The following is an 18,904-nucleotide window of genomic DNA, read 5'->3' as shown; positions in this document are numbered from 1 at the left end:
GAACTACAGGCGCCCGCCACCTCACCCGGGTAATTTTTTGTATTTTTAGTAGAGACGGGGTTTCACCGTGTTAGCCAGGATGGTCTCAATCTTCTGACCTCGTGGTCCACCTGCCTTGGCCTCCCAAAGTGCTGGGATTACAGGCGTGAGCCACCACGCCCAGTCCTACAGTTTATTGATTTATTCAACTGTTGATATACATTTGGGTTGTTTCCAGAAGTGTGTTTTTAAATTTCCAAACATGTGGGTATTATTTCTCTCTCTGTCACCAACTCTTAATGGTATTTTGACCAGAGAATGTGATGTGTATCACTGTGACTCTTGAAATTAAGACTTGCTTTATGGCCTGGCATGTAGTCCACGTCTGTAAATGCCCCATGTGTACTTGAGAAAAATAAGCATTGGGTGTTGGGTTCTCTTGTGTCACTAAATCGAGCTTGTTAATTGTGTTGTCCAAATCTTATACCTTTACTAATTTTTTTTACTGATTAGTCAATCAATAATGAAAAGAGCTGTTTTGAAGCATCTCACTTCTTTTTTGTTTGTTTGTTTGAGATGGAGTCTCGCTCTGCCGCCCAGGCTGGAGTGCAGTGGCCGGATCTCAGCTCACTGCAAGCTCCGCCTCCCGGGTTCACGCCATTCTCCTGCCTCAGCCTCCCGAGTAGCTGGGATTACAGGCGCCCGCCACCTCGCCCGGCTAATTTTTTGTATTTTTTTTTTAGTAGAGACGGGGTTTCACCGTGTCAGCCAGGATGGTCTCGATCTCCTGACCTCGTGATCCGCCCGTCTCGGCCTCCCAAAGTGCTGGGATTACAGGCTTGAGCCACCGCGCCCGGCCTGCATCTCACTTCTAAGAGTGTATTGTCAGTGTGTTATTTTTGGCTTGTCTCTACCATGTTGCTTTTTTGTTTTCAATTTGTCCCACTTTGCGGTTGCCTTCTTGCCTTTTTGAAAAGCAGACTGAGCTTTTGTTTGTTTTCTTACTTCACTTTTCTGTCTACTGGTTTGGAAATTATTGACTCTATTCCTATTCCTAGAGTGGTTCCCCTTAAATTTTTGCACTGCACACTTAACAAAGCCTAAATTTAATATTTCAACCCTACTTCCAAATAATACAAGGACCTTGGAAAACTCCAACTCCAATGGCCATCCCCTTCCTCCTTACATTCAAATTTCGTTTTAGTCCTGGCCTTTTTGTTTTCAGCCCCCCAAATTGCCATCATGATTATCATTATACTATACAATGTTTGTTTAGATTTATCTCCATGTTCATCATTTTTATTTCCTCAAAACTTGTTCTTGTATCTCAGGCATTTTTTCGATCATTTTTTCCTTTCTGAAATATATGTTTACACATTCTTTTACTGTAAGTCTGTTGGTAGATTTTATTTATTTTTTTTTTTGAGATGGAATTTCGCTCTGTCACACAGACTAGAGTGCAGTGGCTCGATCTCGGCTCACTGCAAGCTCCGCCTCCTGGATTCACGCCATTCTCCTACCTCGGCCTCCCGAGTAGCTGGGACTACAGGTGCCTGCCAATTTTTTGTATTGGCAAATACAAAAAAAATACACGCCCAGCTAATTTTTTGTATTTTTAGTAGATATGGGGTTTCACCGTGTTAGCCAGGATGGTCTTGATCTCCTGCCCTTGTGATCCGCCTGCCTCGGCCTCCCAAAGGGCTGGGATTACAGGCGTCAGCCACCGCGCCAGGCCATCTGTTGGTAGTTTTTTTTAAAACTTCATTTTGAGATCATTGTAGATTGACATGCTGTTGTAAGAAATAATACAAAGATTCCTTATACCTCACATCCCCTTTCCCTCAATGGTAACATTTTGCATAAATATAGTGCAATAGCACAGCCAAGAAAATGACATTGATGCAATCTACTGATCTTATTTAGGTTTTACCAGTTTTATATGCATGTGTGTGTGTGTGTGTGTGTGTGTGTGTGTGTGTGTAGTTCCATGCAATTTTAGCAAATGTAAACTTGTGTGACTGTCATCACAGTCAAAATACAAACTGTTCCATCATCAGAACTGGTTACCCTTTTATAGCCACTACTACTTCCCTCCCTCCAACATCCCAACCCCTGGCAACCAGTAATCTGTTCTCTATCTCTACAATTTTTTTATAACGAGAATGTTATATTACTGGAATCATAGTACATATAACCTTTTGGGACTGTCTTTTGGCTTTTTCTCACCCCTGCACAATTCCCTTGAGATCCATCCACATTGTTATGTGTACTGACAGCTCTTTCTTTTTCATTGCTGAGTAGTATTCCATGGTATGAATGTACCATAGTTTAACCATTCATATACTGAAACACTGGGTTGTTCCCAGTATTCCATGGTATGAATGTACCATAGTTTAACCATTCATATACTGAAACACTGGGTTGTTCCCAGTTTTGGGCTATTACAAAGAAGGCTGCTATGAACATTCATGTGCAAGTTTTATGTGAACAAAATGTTTCATTTCTCTGGAATAAGCACCCCAGACTGCACTCACTGGATCGTAGCCCTGTGCTTTCTAAATTTGCAAATGACTTTAATCCTCATTCTTGAATCATAGTCTTTACTGGGTTCATGTTTCTGAATCAACAGTTTTTTTCTCTAGGAATTTTGAAAAAATCATTCTTCTGACTTCTATCTTTAATGGCTATTGTTGCAAAATCTGCTGTCTGCCTAATTGCAGTTCCTTTGCACATAATCTATTTTTCCTCTCTGGCTGTCAATAGTTTTTATTCAGCTTTGGCATTTTCCAGTTTCAATTCAATATATCCAGGTAAAAATGTCTATTATTCTTGTCTTTCAGCAGTCCTCCATGCTTTCTATTCCCTCTTTCTGGAAATTTGCTTAGTAACATGTTAGATCCTATTATTTTTTTCCCCATATCACTTTCTTTTCTATTCTCCATCACCTTGTCTCTCTCTATTGAATTCTGGTTAATTTTTTCATATCTGTCTTTCAGCTTTCTCTTCAGCTATATCTAACCTACTGTGCTTTTCAAAACTTTTTTGTTTTGTTTTGTTTTTTTAAGGCAGACTCCCTCTTTCACCCAGGCTGGAGTGCAGTGGCACGATCTCAGCACGCCACAACCTCTGCCTCCCCGGTTCAAGTGATTATCTGCCTCAGCCTTCCGAGTAGCTGGGATTACAGATGCCTGCTACCACACGCGGCTAGTTTTTGTACTTTTAGTAGAGACTGAGTTTCACCATGTTGGCCAGGCTGATCTCAAACTCCCGACCTCAAGTGATCCACCCATCTCGGCCTCCCAAAGTGCTGGGATTACAGGCACGAGCCACCGTGCCCAGCCTCAAATTTTTTAAATTGTGAAATATAACACAATATGGAAAGGCATATCAAATACAATTGCACAGCTTAAACAATAATTATAAAGCAAACATCTACGTAATCCTCATGAAGTAGAAGATGATAGGCAATCCTAAAAGCTCCCTGTATACATCCCATCACAATCCCTTACTTTCTCTCTTAAAGGAAACCATTACCCTCACCTTATGGTAATTACTGTCTTGCTTACTTTTTCTAGCTTTGTCCTCTCTGCATGCCTAAAGATGTGTTTTAACCTGTTTTTGGATTTTATATAAATGGAATCTTACAGTGTGTATTATTTTTGTCATACTTTTTTATTCTACATTGTGTTTTTAAAGATTCATTCTTTTTGTTATGAATAGCTATCATATGTTTAGTTTCACCACTGTATACTATTCCATTATATGAATATACCACAACTTACTCATACATACTTTTGTTGATAAATACCTGATTGTTTCCACCTTGTGGCTACTATAATGTTGTTTCTCACCTGATACCTAGCCCAGACATCAGGTTTTCTTTCTTTTTTTAAATGTCAGCATCTCGGCCGGGCGCGGTGGCTCAAGCCTGTAATCCCAGCACTTTGGGAGGCCGAGACGGGCGGATCACAAGGTCAGGAGATCGAGATTAGCCTGGCTAATACGGTGAAACCCCGTCTCTACTAAAAAATACAAAAAACTAGCCGGGTGAGGTGGCGGGCGCCTGTAGTCCCAGCTACTCGGGAGGCTGAGGCAGGAGAATGGCGTAGACCCGGGAGGCGGAGCTTGCAGTGAGCTGAGATGCGGCCACTGCACTCCAACCTGGGCGACAGAGCGAGACTCCGTCTCAAAAAAAAAACAAAAAACAAAAAACAATAATGTCAGCATCTCATTTTCCTTTGTAGTGTCTCTATTTAGTTGTTTTTTCCACATCTGCCTCATCACTTTTTTTTTTTTTTTGAGACAGTGTCTCTGTCTGTTGCCCAGACTGGAGTGCAGTGGCATGATCATGGCTCACTGCAACCTCTACCGCCTGGGCTCAAGCAATTCTCCCACCTCAGCTTCCTGAGTGGCTGGGACCACAGATGTGTGCCGCCATGCCCAACTAATTTTTTTTTATTATTATTTGTAGACACTAGGTCTCGCTATGTTGCTCAGGCTGATCTCAAACTCCTGGGCTCAAGCAATCCTCCGGCCTTGGCCTCCCAAAGTGCTGAGATTACAGGTGTGAGCCACCATGCCCAGCCTGCATGATCATTTTTTAGAGTATCTTTTTGCTTCTTCATTTTTGTAATTTGATGTTATATTTACTAAAATATTTTATTCACAATTATGGTGTTTTATGTTCCATGTTTGATAAATCCAATATCAGAAGTCTTTGGGGTCTAAGTTTATTATTTATGGTTTCCAGCTGGCTCTCAGTCATGGTGACTTGATTCCTTGGGATTTTTGTTAACAGTGTGATACAGGTATGTATTTATCTTTCTTCCACATGGAAAACTAGTTTTCCCACCACCATGTATTGGAGGGAATTTATTTAAATGCCAACTCTGACATAGGTTGAACTTCCAGTTTGCATAGCTCTGTTTCTGAGCTTTCAATTCCATCCCAACCGTTTATTTGTACATCCCTCTACCAATATACCTTCCTACCTTAATGACTTTCATTGTATACATCTTGATATGTGGAGGGTGATTCTCCTCATTTTGTTAATTTTCTTCAAAATTACCTTGGCTACTCTTACCTATTTGTTCTTTCATATGACCTTAGGATAAGCTTGACATGTTTCCCAAGATATTAATTTTTAAAAACTCTTCTTTGAACCTCTTATTGAAAGTAAAATAAATTTATAGGTTAATTTAAAAATAACATTTTACAATTAAGTATTTTCTTCTATGAGCAAGTTATACTTCTCCATTTATCTGGGTCTCTTGAATGACCATCAAGAAAGTTTTAGGCCAGGCATGGTGGCTCACGCCTGTAATCTCAGTACTTTGGGAGGCCAAGGTGGACAGATTGCTTGAAGTCAGGAGTTCGAGACCAGCCAGGCCAACATGGTGAAACCCCGTCTCTACTAAAAATACAAAAATTAGCTGGGTGTGGTGGCGGGCTCCTGTAGTCCCAGCTACTTGGAAGGCTGAGGCACAGGAATCTCTTGAACCCGGGAGGCGGAGGATGCAGTGAGCCAAGATCGCATCACTGCACTCCAGCCTGGGTGACAGAGCAAGACTCTGTCTCAAAAAGGGAAAGAAAAAGAAAGTATAATTTTCTCCATAAAAATTTTGCATATCTCTTAGGTTTATTCCTAGGCATCCCATAGTTTTTTTATGCTTTTATAAATGGTGTCTTTTATAAATAGCATTTTATGTTTGTTGCTCAACAACTGGGATGTGTTCCGAGAGAGGATTTTATTTGTTGTGTGAACATCACAGAGTGTACTTACCCACACTTAGATGAGATAGCCTACTACATATACACCTAGACTATATGGTACAGCCTGTTGCTCCTAGGATACAAACCTGTACAGCATGTTATTATACTGGTTACTATAGGCAATGCAATGGTGAGTATCTGTGTATCTAAATATATTTAAACATAGAGAGGTTACAATAAAAATATATTATGAAAGATTTTTAAATGGTACACCTGTATAGGGCACTTGCTATGAGTGAAGGTTGCAGAACTGGAAGTTGCTTGCTATACACTACTATAGACTTTATAAACTGTACACTTAGGCTACACTAAATATATTTTTAAATTTTTCTTTAAAAATAAATTAACCTTCACTTCAGTCACTTTTTAAATTTATTAAAACTTTTTAATTGCTAAAAACTTTTTGCCAAGCACGGTGGCTCATGCCTGTAATCCCAACACTTTGGGAGGCCGAGGTGGGAGGAGGCCAGCCCAGACCCTTAGCTGTCACAGTATTGTGGATGCTGGCAGAAGACTTGAGAGTCTTGGGTCAGAGACAAAGGACTTTATTACTCATGGCCCAGGAAGCAGCATCAGCTTCATGTCTGAGTCAATAGTTTCACTTGCCCCCAAGTCCCACAGTGATGCTGAGGGCAGTGGGGGTGGTATAGACGGATGACGCACATGCAATGAGTTTGCATAATAGCAGAGGAACCCTGAGTTTAGGAAACGGAAATCCCTGACCTTTGCAACTGTAAAAGTTATCAGAATCAAAATGGAGTCACTAATATGTTAAAAGTGACAAATAGAGCTGGAGAAGGTCATGAAGAGACAGCTCTCATGTACAAGTTGCCTGATCACAAGAACTATCCCAATTAGCCAGGCGTGATGGTGCATGCCTGTAGATCCAGATACCTGGCAGGCTGAGGTGAAAGGATCACTTGAGCTCGGGAAGCAGAGGTTGCAGTGAGCTGTGATGAAGCCGCTGCACTCCAGCTTGGGCAACAGAGGGATACCCTGCCTAAAAAACAACAACAACAACAAACCCTATCCCAAAAGACTGCAACAACCATCACAATCTTACACACAAAATACTGCAAGGCTATCTGCCCAGAAATTGCCTGTCCATCCTCAGACTAGTGCCACCCTTATTATTGATCCTTGTAGCCAAGGATAATTATCTTGAACAATGATGGATTCCTCCTCATTTTTCCCTCAAAATCTTTTGCCTTTACCTTCATGAATATGCATATGGTTTACTATGGCACACATATTCCCATTGCAATGCCTATTCCCAAATGGATATCATTTTCTTTTAGAGAGCCTCTTTCTCTGTTTTTTAGGTTGACATCACAAAGGGAGACATTATTAGGCTGGACAGTAATCAGTCTCCTGTTCAAGAAGGAGACACTAACTATATGTTCCAAAGATGGTTAATATACCAACATCCTTGAAAAGACAGACCAGAACAAAAGAGCAGTTAGTGCCTCTGTGTGCAGGGCATCCAGAAATGAACCAGATCCATGGAAAATTCTCTCTCAACATGAACCTTCTCAACAGTTTTAATAGTTTGCCTGTAGAATCTCTTAGATTTTCTATGTAGATGATCACATGATCTATAAATATAGAATGACCATTTTATTTCTTTCTTTCCAGTGGTTTATACCATTTATTCCTTTTTTTTTTTTTTTTTTTTTTTTTTTTTTTTTTTTTTTAAGACGGAAGCTTGCTGTGTCACCCAGGCTGGAATGCAATGGCGTGATCTCAGCTCACTGCAATCTCCATCTCCTGGGTTCAAGCAATTCTCCCGCCTCAGCCTCCCTAGTAGCTGGGATTACAGATGCACGCCACCACATCCGGCTAATGTTGTATTTTTAGTAGAGATGGGGTTTCACCATGTTGGTCAGGCTGGTCTCAAACTTCTGACCTCAGGTGATTCACCCACCTCATCCTCCCAAAGTTCTGGGATTACAGGTGTGAGGCACCGCGCCCTTCTGATGACCAAGGTTTTCTGGGCCAAGCTCTCAGGTTCCTGCTCCTTGGTCCATAAGAAAAATTCTCTCTTCCAGTAGTCTCTTCAGCTCCTGCAAAAACTCAGGCCACTCTGCCAATGAGGTCAGAGATACCGGGACTCCAGGAGTGGTCAGGAGAGGCATGACCGAGGCTGCGAGCCCATGACATGGGGCATGGAGTCAAGTCATGCTTGTTAGTAGGTAGTGAGGCTGTGATGAAGTTCAACTGGGAGGACTCTAGCTCTTGCCCTCCACTAAGGACCCCACTTTATATCATCAACAATAAAAGGGATATTGTTCTTCCATAATCAGTCTTTTGCTTTCTTTCCCAGCATGTCGGAATCTGGGTGAGGAGGAAAAGGACTATTTAAAGGAGACCCCCTTGAAAACTGGATATCCATATGCAGAAGAATGAAACTAGACCCTTATCTCTCACCATATACAAAAATCCAACCAAATGGGTTAAAAACTTAAATCTAAGACCTCAAACTATGAAACTGCTACAAGAAAATTCCCCAGGACATTGGACTAGGAAAAGATTTCTTGAATTAAATCCCACAAGCACTGGCAACCAAAGCAAAAATGGGCAAATGGGAACACATCAACTTAAAATGATTCTGCACAGCAAAGGAAACAATCAACAAAGTGAAGATACAACCCACAGAACAGGAGAAAATATCTGCAAACTATCCATCCAACAAGGGATTAATAAGAAGAATATATAAGGAGCTCAGCCTGGCGCGGTGGCTCACACCTATAGTCCTAGCACTTTAGGAGGCCGAGGCAGGTGGATCGCCTGAGCTCAGGAGTTCGAGACCAGCCTGGGCAACACGGTGAAACCCGCCTCTACTAAAATACAAAAGAAATTAGCCGAGTATGTCATCTTGCGCCTGTAGTCCCAGCTACTAGGGAGGCTGAGGCAGGAGAATAGTGTGAACCCAGGAGGCAGAGGTTGCAGTGAGCCAAGATCAGCCACTGCACTCCGCCTGGGTGACAGAGCGAGACTCCTTCTCTATTAAAAACAAACAAACAAACAAAAAGGAATATATAAGGAGCTCAAGCAACTCTATACATCTAATAATCTGATTAAAAATGGGCAAAATACCTGAATAGACATTTCTCAAAAGAAGACATACAAATGGCAAACAGGCATATGAAAAGTTTCTCAACATCAGCAAACAAAGTTATCCCATCTTCATTCCACCTGCCTTGTTCTAGCTGCTGGCAGCCGACAGGATGGCGTTCACCCACACTGAGGGTGGGTCTTCCTCTCCAGTCCACCGATTCAAACATCAGTCTCCTCTGCCCACACCCTCACAAACACACCCAGAAACAACACCAGCCATCTAGGCATCCCTTTATCCAATCAAGTTGACACCTAATATTAACCATCATATCATACATAAGTACATAACAATAAAGTAGCAAGAAGATGCTACAAAAATTGAGATGTGGTATAAGATAACAAAAGTTTAGAAAATACTCAAGTAAAAGCCTATTTAGTGAGTAACAAACCAGTATTCGCCATCAACACCCCACCCCCTAACAAATGCAGACATCTGGAACATACAAGGAGGGGAGAGATTTTTAAAGAGAGGGAACTGCTTTCTGAAAAAAATTAAGTGATCTTCGACAGTCACGATGGTTCACACTTGTAATCCCAGCACTTTGGGAAGCCAAGACAGGCAGATCACCTGAGGTCAGTAGCTCAAGACCAGCCTGGCCAACATGACAAAACCTCGTCTCTACTAAAAATACAAAAATTAACCAGGCATGGTGGCACGTGCCTGTAGTCCCAGCTACTCAGGAGGCTGAGGCAGGAGAATCGCTTGAACCTGGGAGGTGGAGGTTGCAGTGAGCTGAGATCGCACCACTGCACTCCAGCCTGGGCGACAGAGTGAGACTCCGTCTCAAAAAAAGAAAAAAAAAGTGAGTGATATTTTTCATAAGGACTAGAGTGCCTACAGGGAGTGTTGATGTCTAGAGTAAATCCTTCCTTATGTGGCCCAGGGTGGAGGCTGGAGTGTCTGTTTGCGTGTCTGCCCCCCTGCCACGTACCCTAAGCCTGCTGGTTCATCCTCCCTTACTCAGTCCGTGAAAGGACAACCTAATGACATTTTCAGACATGCAAAGATTCAGAAAGCTTTCCTTCCATGTACCCCTTTTTAAAATGCTATTTGAAAATATACTTCAGATAAAGGGACATAATTCGAGAAAGAGAGACATAGTGGATTCACAAAACAGTGGAATTAACCCAGTAGCACAGTGAATAGAAATACCAGAGGTCCATAAAGCCATCCGTCAAAATTAGAACAGGAAGTCAGAAGGTTTGGAGAAGAACGTCTTTAGGAAGAAAATGGGCTCCATTCAACAAATAATGTAATTAAGAAGCTGGAAGATTTTAATGACTTGACTTAAAAGGCATATGTTTCTTGTCTCAAGGAGAAAAGAGGAAAGCAATTACAAACTCCACGAGAACAAGAAATTGTGTAAGAAAGTCATGGTCCAAATATGAAGTGAGTTAAAATGTCATATGACTCTGAATAGCTGAGGGATTGGAGGAGAATAACTTCAGCTTGAAGCCTGGAGCGTTTCCCTTTGAGTAGCATTTAAACCATAAGATTATAGTTCCTTCTCTATGTGTCCCAGGATTCTATTTGGCTCTGTAGAGAATAATGTTTATAGAATCATCATATTATTTAAGAACACGTTATTGATTTTCAATATTTGAAATTCAGAGATAGACAATACACAAAACTAGAACATTTCAGTTATGGATATAGAACTACATGCAAATGTAGCGGTTTAGCAAAAGGAATTAGGAGAGAAAGCAAGAGTGATGTCTCATCTTACACAGTGGGGAGTTAACAGATAGCTCATGAAATTAACGGCACAAGAAAAAAGAGCTGGAAATACTTGTATCTAACCAAACTCTGGAGGGAAGTTACCTTTGCTAAATTCATCTCATCTTTCTTTTCTTTCTTTTTATTTTTCCTTTCTTTTTTTTTTTTTTTTTTTTTCAGGCAGGGTCTTGCTCTGATGCCCAGGCTGGAGTGCAGTGGTGCAATCACAGCTCACTGCAGCCTCAATCTCCTGGGCTCAGATGATCCTCCCACCTCAGCCTCCCAAGTAGCTGGGACTACAGGCACCTGCCACCAAGTCCAGCTAATTTTTTGTATTTTTTGCAGAGATGGGGTTTTCCCATGTTGCCCAGGCTGGTCTTGAACTTCTAGGCTCAAGTGATCTGCCAGTCTTGGCCTCCCAAAGTGCTGGGATTACAGGCATGGGCATTACCGGTGGGAGCCACAACACCTGGCCATAAACTCATCTTTCATAGTAGGAATTGTTTCAGACGCTGTTAGTTCTTCAATAACCACCCCTTCCTCTACCTTTAGTCACAGAACCCTTACATCTCAGCTGGACACCACCTGACATGGCTACCCAGACAAAAATTATATTTCCCAGCCTCCATTGCAGCTACATGTGATCAGTTGACCAAATTCAGGTCAAGTTGATGTTAGCAGAAGTGATGCGCCTTTCCGCTTAGTTGAATTATGGACGTGACCAGCCATCTCTGACCTAGGTCGAGAGTTTTTAAATTTTTGTGACAGAGTCTTGCTGTGTCACCTAGGCTGGAGTGCAGTGGCATGATCTTGGCTCACTGCAACCTCTGCCTCCCAAGATTCAAGTGATTCTTATGCCTCAGCCTCCTGAATAGCTGGTCTTACAGGTGTGTACCACCACACCTGGCTAATCTTTGCATTTTTTTTGTTTTTGTTTTTGTTTTTGTTTTTTGAGACGGAGTCTCGCTCTGTCGCCCAGGCTGGAGTGCAGTGGCGCGATCTCGGCTCATTGCAAGCTCCGCCTCCTGGGTTTACGCCATTCTCCTGCCTCAGCCTCCTGAGTAGCTGGGACTACAGGCGCCCGCCACCGCGCCTGGCTAATTTTTTGTATTTTTAGTAGAGACGGGGTTTCACCGTGGTCTCGATCTCCTGACGTTGTGATCCGCCCGCCTCGGCCTCCCAAAGTGCTGGGATTACAGGCGTGAGCCACTGCGCCCGGCCAATTTTAATAGAGACAGGGTTTCACCATGTTGGCCAGGCTGGTCTCAAACTCCTGACTTCAAGTGATCCACCCACCTTGGCCTCCCAAAGTACTGGGATTACAGGTGTCAGCCACTCCACCCAGCCTAGGCCAAGAGTTTTGTCATAAATATTATAGTAGCTAACAGTTACATACATGCTAAGTACCCATGGGGCACCTTTCAAAGTGTTTTGCATGTATTAACTCATTTAACTCAATGGGGATGTGTAGTCACTTCCTATTGCTGCTGTAACAAATTAACCACAAACTTAGTGGCTTAAAGCAACACAAAGTTATTCTCCTACAGTTCTGGAGGTCAGACATCTAAAATCAGTATTTCTTTCCTTCTGAACACACAGGAAAATCCATTTCCTTGCCGCCTTCATCTTCTACAGGTTACCTGCATTCCTTGGCTTGTGGGCCTTTCCTCTTATCACCACAACCGCTTGCTTCCATCCTCACATCTCGTATCACTACTCTGACCTCTTGCCTCCTCTTATAAGGACCCTTGGATTTCATGGAGCCCACCCAGATAATCCAGGTTAACACCCCCAACTCAAAATATTTAGCGTAATCTCTTCTGCAAAGTCCTTTTTGCCGCATAAGGTAACATTCAAAGATTCTAGAGATTAGGACTCGGACATCTTTGGGGAAATATTATTCTCCCTACCACAGATGGGTGCTATATCATCCGCTTTTAGAGATTATGAAACTCAATGTTTCATGCCCAGGATCACATAGCTAGTAAGTGGCAGATCCATGGTTTAAACCCATACAATATGGTCCTAGAATCTGTTCATGTAACCACCATACTCTTCTATCCTGGCAGAATTCTGGCTTTCTGATGACCGTGGAGTCGCCCGAGCAGCCCTGGATATCCTGCAGAGAGAAATACACTTTTTTTTTTTAAGACCAAGTCTCATTCTGTCGCCCAGCTGGAGTGCAATGGCACGATCTCGGCTCACTGCAACCTCCGTCCCCTAGGTTCAAGCGATTCTCCTGCCTCAGCCTCCCGAGTAGCTGGGCTTACAGGCGCCCACCACCACACCTAGTTAATTTTTGTATTTTTAGTAGAAATTTTTTTAGTAGAAAAATTTAGAAGAATTTTTTTATTTTTGTACTTTTAGTTTCACCATGTCGAGACCAGGCTGGTCTCAAACTCCTGACCTCAAGTGATCGACCCGCCTTGGCCTCCCAGAGTGCTGGGATTACAGGTGTGAGACACCTCACCCAGCCAATAAAAACACTTTCAACTTTTGAAGCCACTGTCATTTGGTGGGGCTCTTTGTTACAGTCGCTATATTCAAATACAGGAGTTAATAGGTAATCCACAGAAATAAAAACAATGCTTTTCATTTTTTCTGAATGGTTTGAATATTTTACAAGGAAAATGTGTTATTAATTTCAAATAACACAAATTTTAAAATCAAATCTGCTTAAGTTGTGGGACAAAACTGCCGACCTGTCTACGTCGCACCTGGGTTAAACCCTCCCAACATCTTTGGGATAGATTGAGTTCAAGCACCTCAGCCTGCCCTGGAGGCCAGCGTTTCACCCATCTTTTTATTTCTCATTGCTCCTCTTCATGGGAAGACTCTCAGGCCAAACTAGTATTTGTTGCATACTAGTTTGCAACAGGCCTTTCACCATGCCCACTCCTTGCCTGTGCTCATGCTGTCCCCTCTACTGGGAATACTGCCCCTTCTTCCTCTCCCACTCCTGTCTAGCATGTCTCATTCAAAGCCTAGCTGTGAGCTCCTATTCATCCCTCAATACCTAGCCCAAATTGCCTCTGGAAATTTTTTCTGTTTATCTTGGTCTTTCTCTGCCCTGCTAAATATTTTCCCCAAATGTCTGGTGATCCAGGTTATAGTTTGAAACCCCAGCTCCCCACCTTTCCCACCATACACACACACACACACACACACACACACACACACACACACCCCTCCCAGGAAGAACCGGCCCCTCCTTCTTTGCCTTCCCCCACTTGTGTGTCCCTGTGTCAAAATAATCACACCAGCACACATTTACTATGACCATTGTTTATTATTAATATTATTTATTATTTTAGGATTTAGATCTTTAGCAGCTCCCAGGACCAATACATGGCTCAAAACAATACCAAATGTCTACTTATGTCATGATGTCTGACAAATGATGACCACTCTGACTTCTTAAAATGTTAAATTATTTTTAAATATGTGCATGTGTATGATTATGTCTGTCTCTGCCCTGCTGGTGCCGCAGCTCCTGATGCCCTGCACACCTATCTGGTCTCAGAGAATCCTTACAAACTCTGTATGGCAAAGGTCCTTGTTAGTTTCCTCTTATAACCAGCAAAGTGAGGTACAGAGAAGCTGTTAGTTTTCTATTGCTGCTGTAACAGATTACTACAAATTTCGCAGCTTCAAACAACACAAAGCCGGGCACAATAGCTCACGCCTGTAATCACAACACTTTGGAAGGTCAAGGAAGGTGGATGGTTTGAGCTCAGGAGTTCGAGACCAGCCTGGGCAACATAGCGAAACCCTATCTCTACAAAGAATACAGAAATTAGCCAGGTGTGGTGGTGTGTGCCTGTGGTCCTGGCTACTTGGGAGGCTGAAGCAGGAGGATTGCTTGAGCTGGGGAAGTCGAGGCTGCAGTAAGCCATGATTGCTCCACTGCTCTCCAGCCTGGGTGACAGAGTGAGGCTCTGTCTCAAAAAAAAAAAAAAAAAAGGCCGGGCGCGGTGGCTCAAGCCTGTAATCCCAGCACTTTGGGAGGCCGAGACGGGCGGATCATGAGGTCAGGAGATCGAGACCATCCTGGCTAACACGGTGAAACCCCGTCTCTACTAAAAAAAATACAAAAAACTAGCCGGGCGAGGTGGCGGGCGCTTGTAGTCCCAGCTACTCGGGAGGCTGAGGCAGGAGAATGGCGTAAACCCGGGAGGCGGAGCTTGCAGTGAGCTGAGGTCCGGCCACTGCACTCCAGCCTGGGTGACAGAGCGAGACTCTGTCTCAAAAAAAAAAAAAAAAAAAAAAAATATATATATATATATATATATATACACACACACACACACACGTGTATACATTATATGTATATATATATGTGTATATATACACAAATAAAAACAACATAAGTTTATTCTCTTATGGCACTAGAAGTCAGAAGTCCAAAATGAGTCTTGTGGGGCTAAAATCCAGGGGTTGGCAGGGCTGCATTTCCTCTTCATCATCTTGTCTTCTCTTTCGGACCCTCCCGGCTCCCTCTTATAAGGACCATGTGATCACACTGGGCCCACCTGCATAATCCAGGATAAACTCCTCATCTCAAGACCCTTAATTTAGCCACATCTGCAAAGCCGCTTTTGCCATGGAACATAGCCACAGGTTCTGGGGTTTAGGACGTGGACATCTTTGGGGGCCATTATTCAGCCTATCACAGAGATGAAGGAAGTGACCAGCCCAAGATCACCCAGTAGTAAGCAGCAGAGTGGCGGTCTAATCCCAGTCTTCCTGACCCCAAATCCTGGCTCCTGACCTCCCCTCAACACCAGGGGCGGGGTGGGGGCGGGTGGGTGGAGATGTATTTTCTGTGGTTTCCACGCACTGTTGTTTGTGCTGTCCCATTCCGCCCCCACCCTGCCTCCACAAGCTCCATCCTGATGCATTTCACACCACCCCTGTCCACTCGTCTCCATGAGGGTCTCCCTAGCCTAACCAGGAGAGTCTCCGTCTCTGCAGCCTACCCAGTCTCCAAGTTTGTTGAGTGAGTATGTGGGTAAGGGGACAGACAGAAGGCTGCCGGCTCCAGTCCCTTCTCCCTGGCTCCTGCCACTGACTTGAAGATGTTCTCTAGGCCGGGAGCGGTGGCTCACACCTGTAATCCCAGCACTTTGGGAGGCCAAAGCAGGAGAATCACTTGAGCCCAGGAGGTGGAGGTTGCAGTGAGTCATGATCATGCCATTGCACTCCAGCTTGGGTGACAGAGCAAGACTCTGTCTCAAAAAACAAAACAAAACAAAAAGGGAAAATGATCTCTAGCTTTGGGAGTCACAGAGAAAGCCTGACTCTGGGTCCCGGGCTCCTCCTCTCCTAGTGGCTGCCTGTCTCCTTCAAGTCACCCAGACCCTGAAGGAGGGGGCCCATCCAGAGGAGAAGAGGCACAAAGGCTGAGGACCTGGATATGGGGAACAGGAGGTCTCTGTGTCCCTTCCTGGGCATGAGCTCCCAGAGGCCACTGCTGTTGGCCAAAGACCAAAACACTGCAGCTGCTCAGTGGTCTCCCTAGGCTCCGCCCTCAGAATCCCCCTTTCCCACAGCACAGCCCATCTCTGCTGGCCTCCCCTCACCCACCCCACACCTCGGCCTGCGCCTGATCTTTGCTCTTCTACAAAGCACCTCTGCCTTCTCCAGAGTTTTCCTATCCACGTTCCCAGGTCTGTAGCGGCATTAGCAAGAGGAAACCCAATTACATTCCAATTACTCTAGTCTTAGCCAGACAGAGGTTACTGTAAGTCACAGCAGGATTGGGAAGGAGGAGGAGGTAGCACCTGGGGCCAGTGCCTAGGGTGACACTTGAAGATGGATATGACAGGGACCTGTGGCTCAGAGGCTCAGGATTAGATCAACAAGGCTGAGGCTGGCTGGTTCCAGGAAAGAGGTCGTGTGGGCCCCTGTTGACAGACAGCTCAAGCACAGCAAAGCCTTGAGGCCAGTCCTCCCTGGGCAGAGGAGGCGCCAGGGCTGGGAGCCCAGCCTGGACATGGAGGACCTGAGGTCCCTGGGGCCCTCCCTTAGACATGGGCATTTTGCCAGAGTTCCCAGAGCCCAGTGCTGTTGTGCTGAGGACCAAAATCCAGCAGCTTCTTGTAGGTCTTCTAGAGCACTGCTGGTTCCCACTGCCCTGCCCCCAGGATTTTCTCTGAGCATACACCCACTCTCTCTCATGCCCATCTAGGCCAAATAACTGGTCTCTCCCACCCTTAGGCTGTGGCGAAATAGGCCAGATTCAGGACCAGAGGGGCTGCGAGGCCTAGTGCCTCCAGGCCACAGCCCTGGCTCCTGCTGCTGACTTGAAAATGCCTGGCCAGGGTCTGCTAGGGGAGACAGGGAGATCTGTTGCTTGTGATGGCAGGAATCTCTCAGGATCCCTTGACCTGGGGAGCAGCCATCTTCGGGGTACCAAGGGATAAAGGGTGGGGGAAGGTTAGCAATTGAGATCCCTCTTAAGTGGAGATGGGACTGACTCTGTGAAATTGTATATTGGGGGGAATTCCCAGCTATGATTTCCTCCCTACATAGACATGCACCACCCTGTATCATGACTTGGGAGAACCTGGCGAGCCCCTTGCCCACTCCAACCCGTGGTATCTGTGAAGCCCTGAAATATGGAGATCTGCACTCTGGGCTAGGTTCTAAGCCTGGGCTGTGCTGGGCTTGGCCGGTGCCTACCGCCCGCACAGAAAAACATGAATCTGTACCTTCCACACCGCTGGCTGCACCTTGTTTGCCGCAGCTGTCATTGGAGTGTCCCCACACGATCTGCCTCCCATCCCCCCCACGTGCTGCAGCCCCCTCTTCAGCCCCTACATAGCAAACAGTCACAGCTCCAGGTTGGGGGGAGAATGTGGGGGATAAGATGAGTCACTGCTGTAGGAACAGATGTACGAAGTTCCACATACGCACACTCACATAGCCTTGCACACAAAGGCATGGCCACACTCACATTCCCTCACTCACAGGGAAACACACTGGGGGGCCAGTGCTAGTCAAAGCCACAGTTGAACATTCAGATCCACACTGAGAAACAGACATCTCCTCACACATACACATTCCTCACAGACACCAAAACACAGAGACAGATCAAGACCCAGACAGACACATCCCACCCAGGGTGACCTCCAGTCATCAACCCAGAGCCCATCCCCTGCTCATATGCACAGTCAGACACAAACACACTGGATTCCCTAGACACACACCACTGCCCTTACTTGAATTCAAGACTCAAACACAAACACACACGCATGCATACATATGCAGACATGCACGCACACACACACACACACACACACACACACACACACACACACACACCCGCCCCTCTTCTGAGTCTCTTCACTCATTCTCCTACCTTGGCCAGCACCTAGGGCAGGCAGGATATCACCCACCATGCAGATGCCATACCTGCCCAAGGACAAAGTTCTGCCTTGAGTTTAGCTTCAGTCCATCCTCCTGTTCTGCAGAGGTGAAGGTCACTGGCCCCCTCCCTTAGGCTGCTCCAGTTCCTCTCCCACACCTCTTATGCCTAACAGTGCATCTCCAGAGCCTTTGAAAAGGGCTTTGGCTGCAACGGGAAAGATGGTGGTTACATCCCAGGAGTCACCTCCCAGGAGGGAAAGAGTGTGAGTTTCAGAGGGTGACGTGTTAGGAAGGTCCTATCCTGAGGTAAGGGATGGCCAAGGTGACTGCATGATGCTCAGGCAGTCACCCTTCACCTACCTGTGATTTCCAGAATCCCCAACCTTCAAACCTTTGCACCTGCTGTTTCCTGACCTTGAATACCTTCCTCAAATACCACGATCCCCCTTGCAGGGCTACCTTCTTATTCTTCAGGTCTCCATGGAGATGCCCCTGCTCCAGGAAGCCTGTTCTCATGCCCTGGCTGAGTCGGTCTGTCCTCCCGTGCCCCACAGTTCCCAGGGCCCTCACACTCTCCTCACACCACAGGTTAATTGCCTGGGTGTACACCTGCCTCCCCCAGCAGCCAGAGGGAGGGAGGGAGCCAGCAGGTGAGGGAGCCTCTGTCTGGTGAGAGAGGCTCATAGGCCTGAGAGGGGCAGAGGCTTGAAGCCCCGCTCTGCCTCTGCTGTGCGACCTTGGGCAAGTCATTGCCCCATGTGGGTCCAGTGTCCTCATCTCTAAAATGGGGACAATAACGACCACCTCACCAGGCTAATATGAAGATTAAATGAGATCAGGCATCATGTGCATTATACAAATGGTAGCTGTATTATTATAACTCATTGCCTGGCACACAGCTTAATAAATCGTTATTTGTGGAATTAACGAACCCCTACTTCTGTCCCC

This window comes from Macaca fascicularis, chromosome 1, assembly GCF_037993035.2.
Source record: "Macaca fascicularis isolate 582-1 chromosome 1, T2T-MFA8v1.1".
Classification (NCBI taxonomy): Eukaryota; Metazoa; Chordata; class Mammalia; order Primates; family Cercopithecidae; genus Macaca; species Macaca fascicularis.
This window is presented reverse-complemented; position numbering follows the sequence as displayed.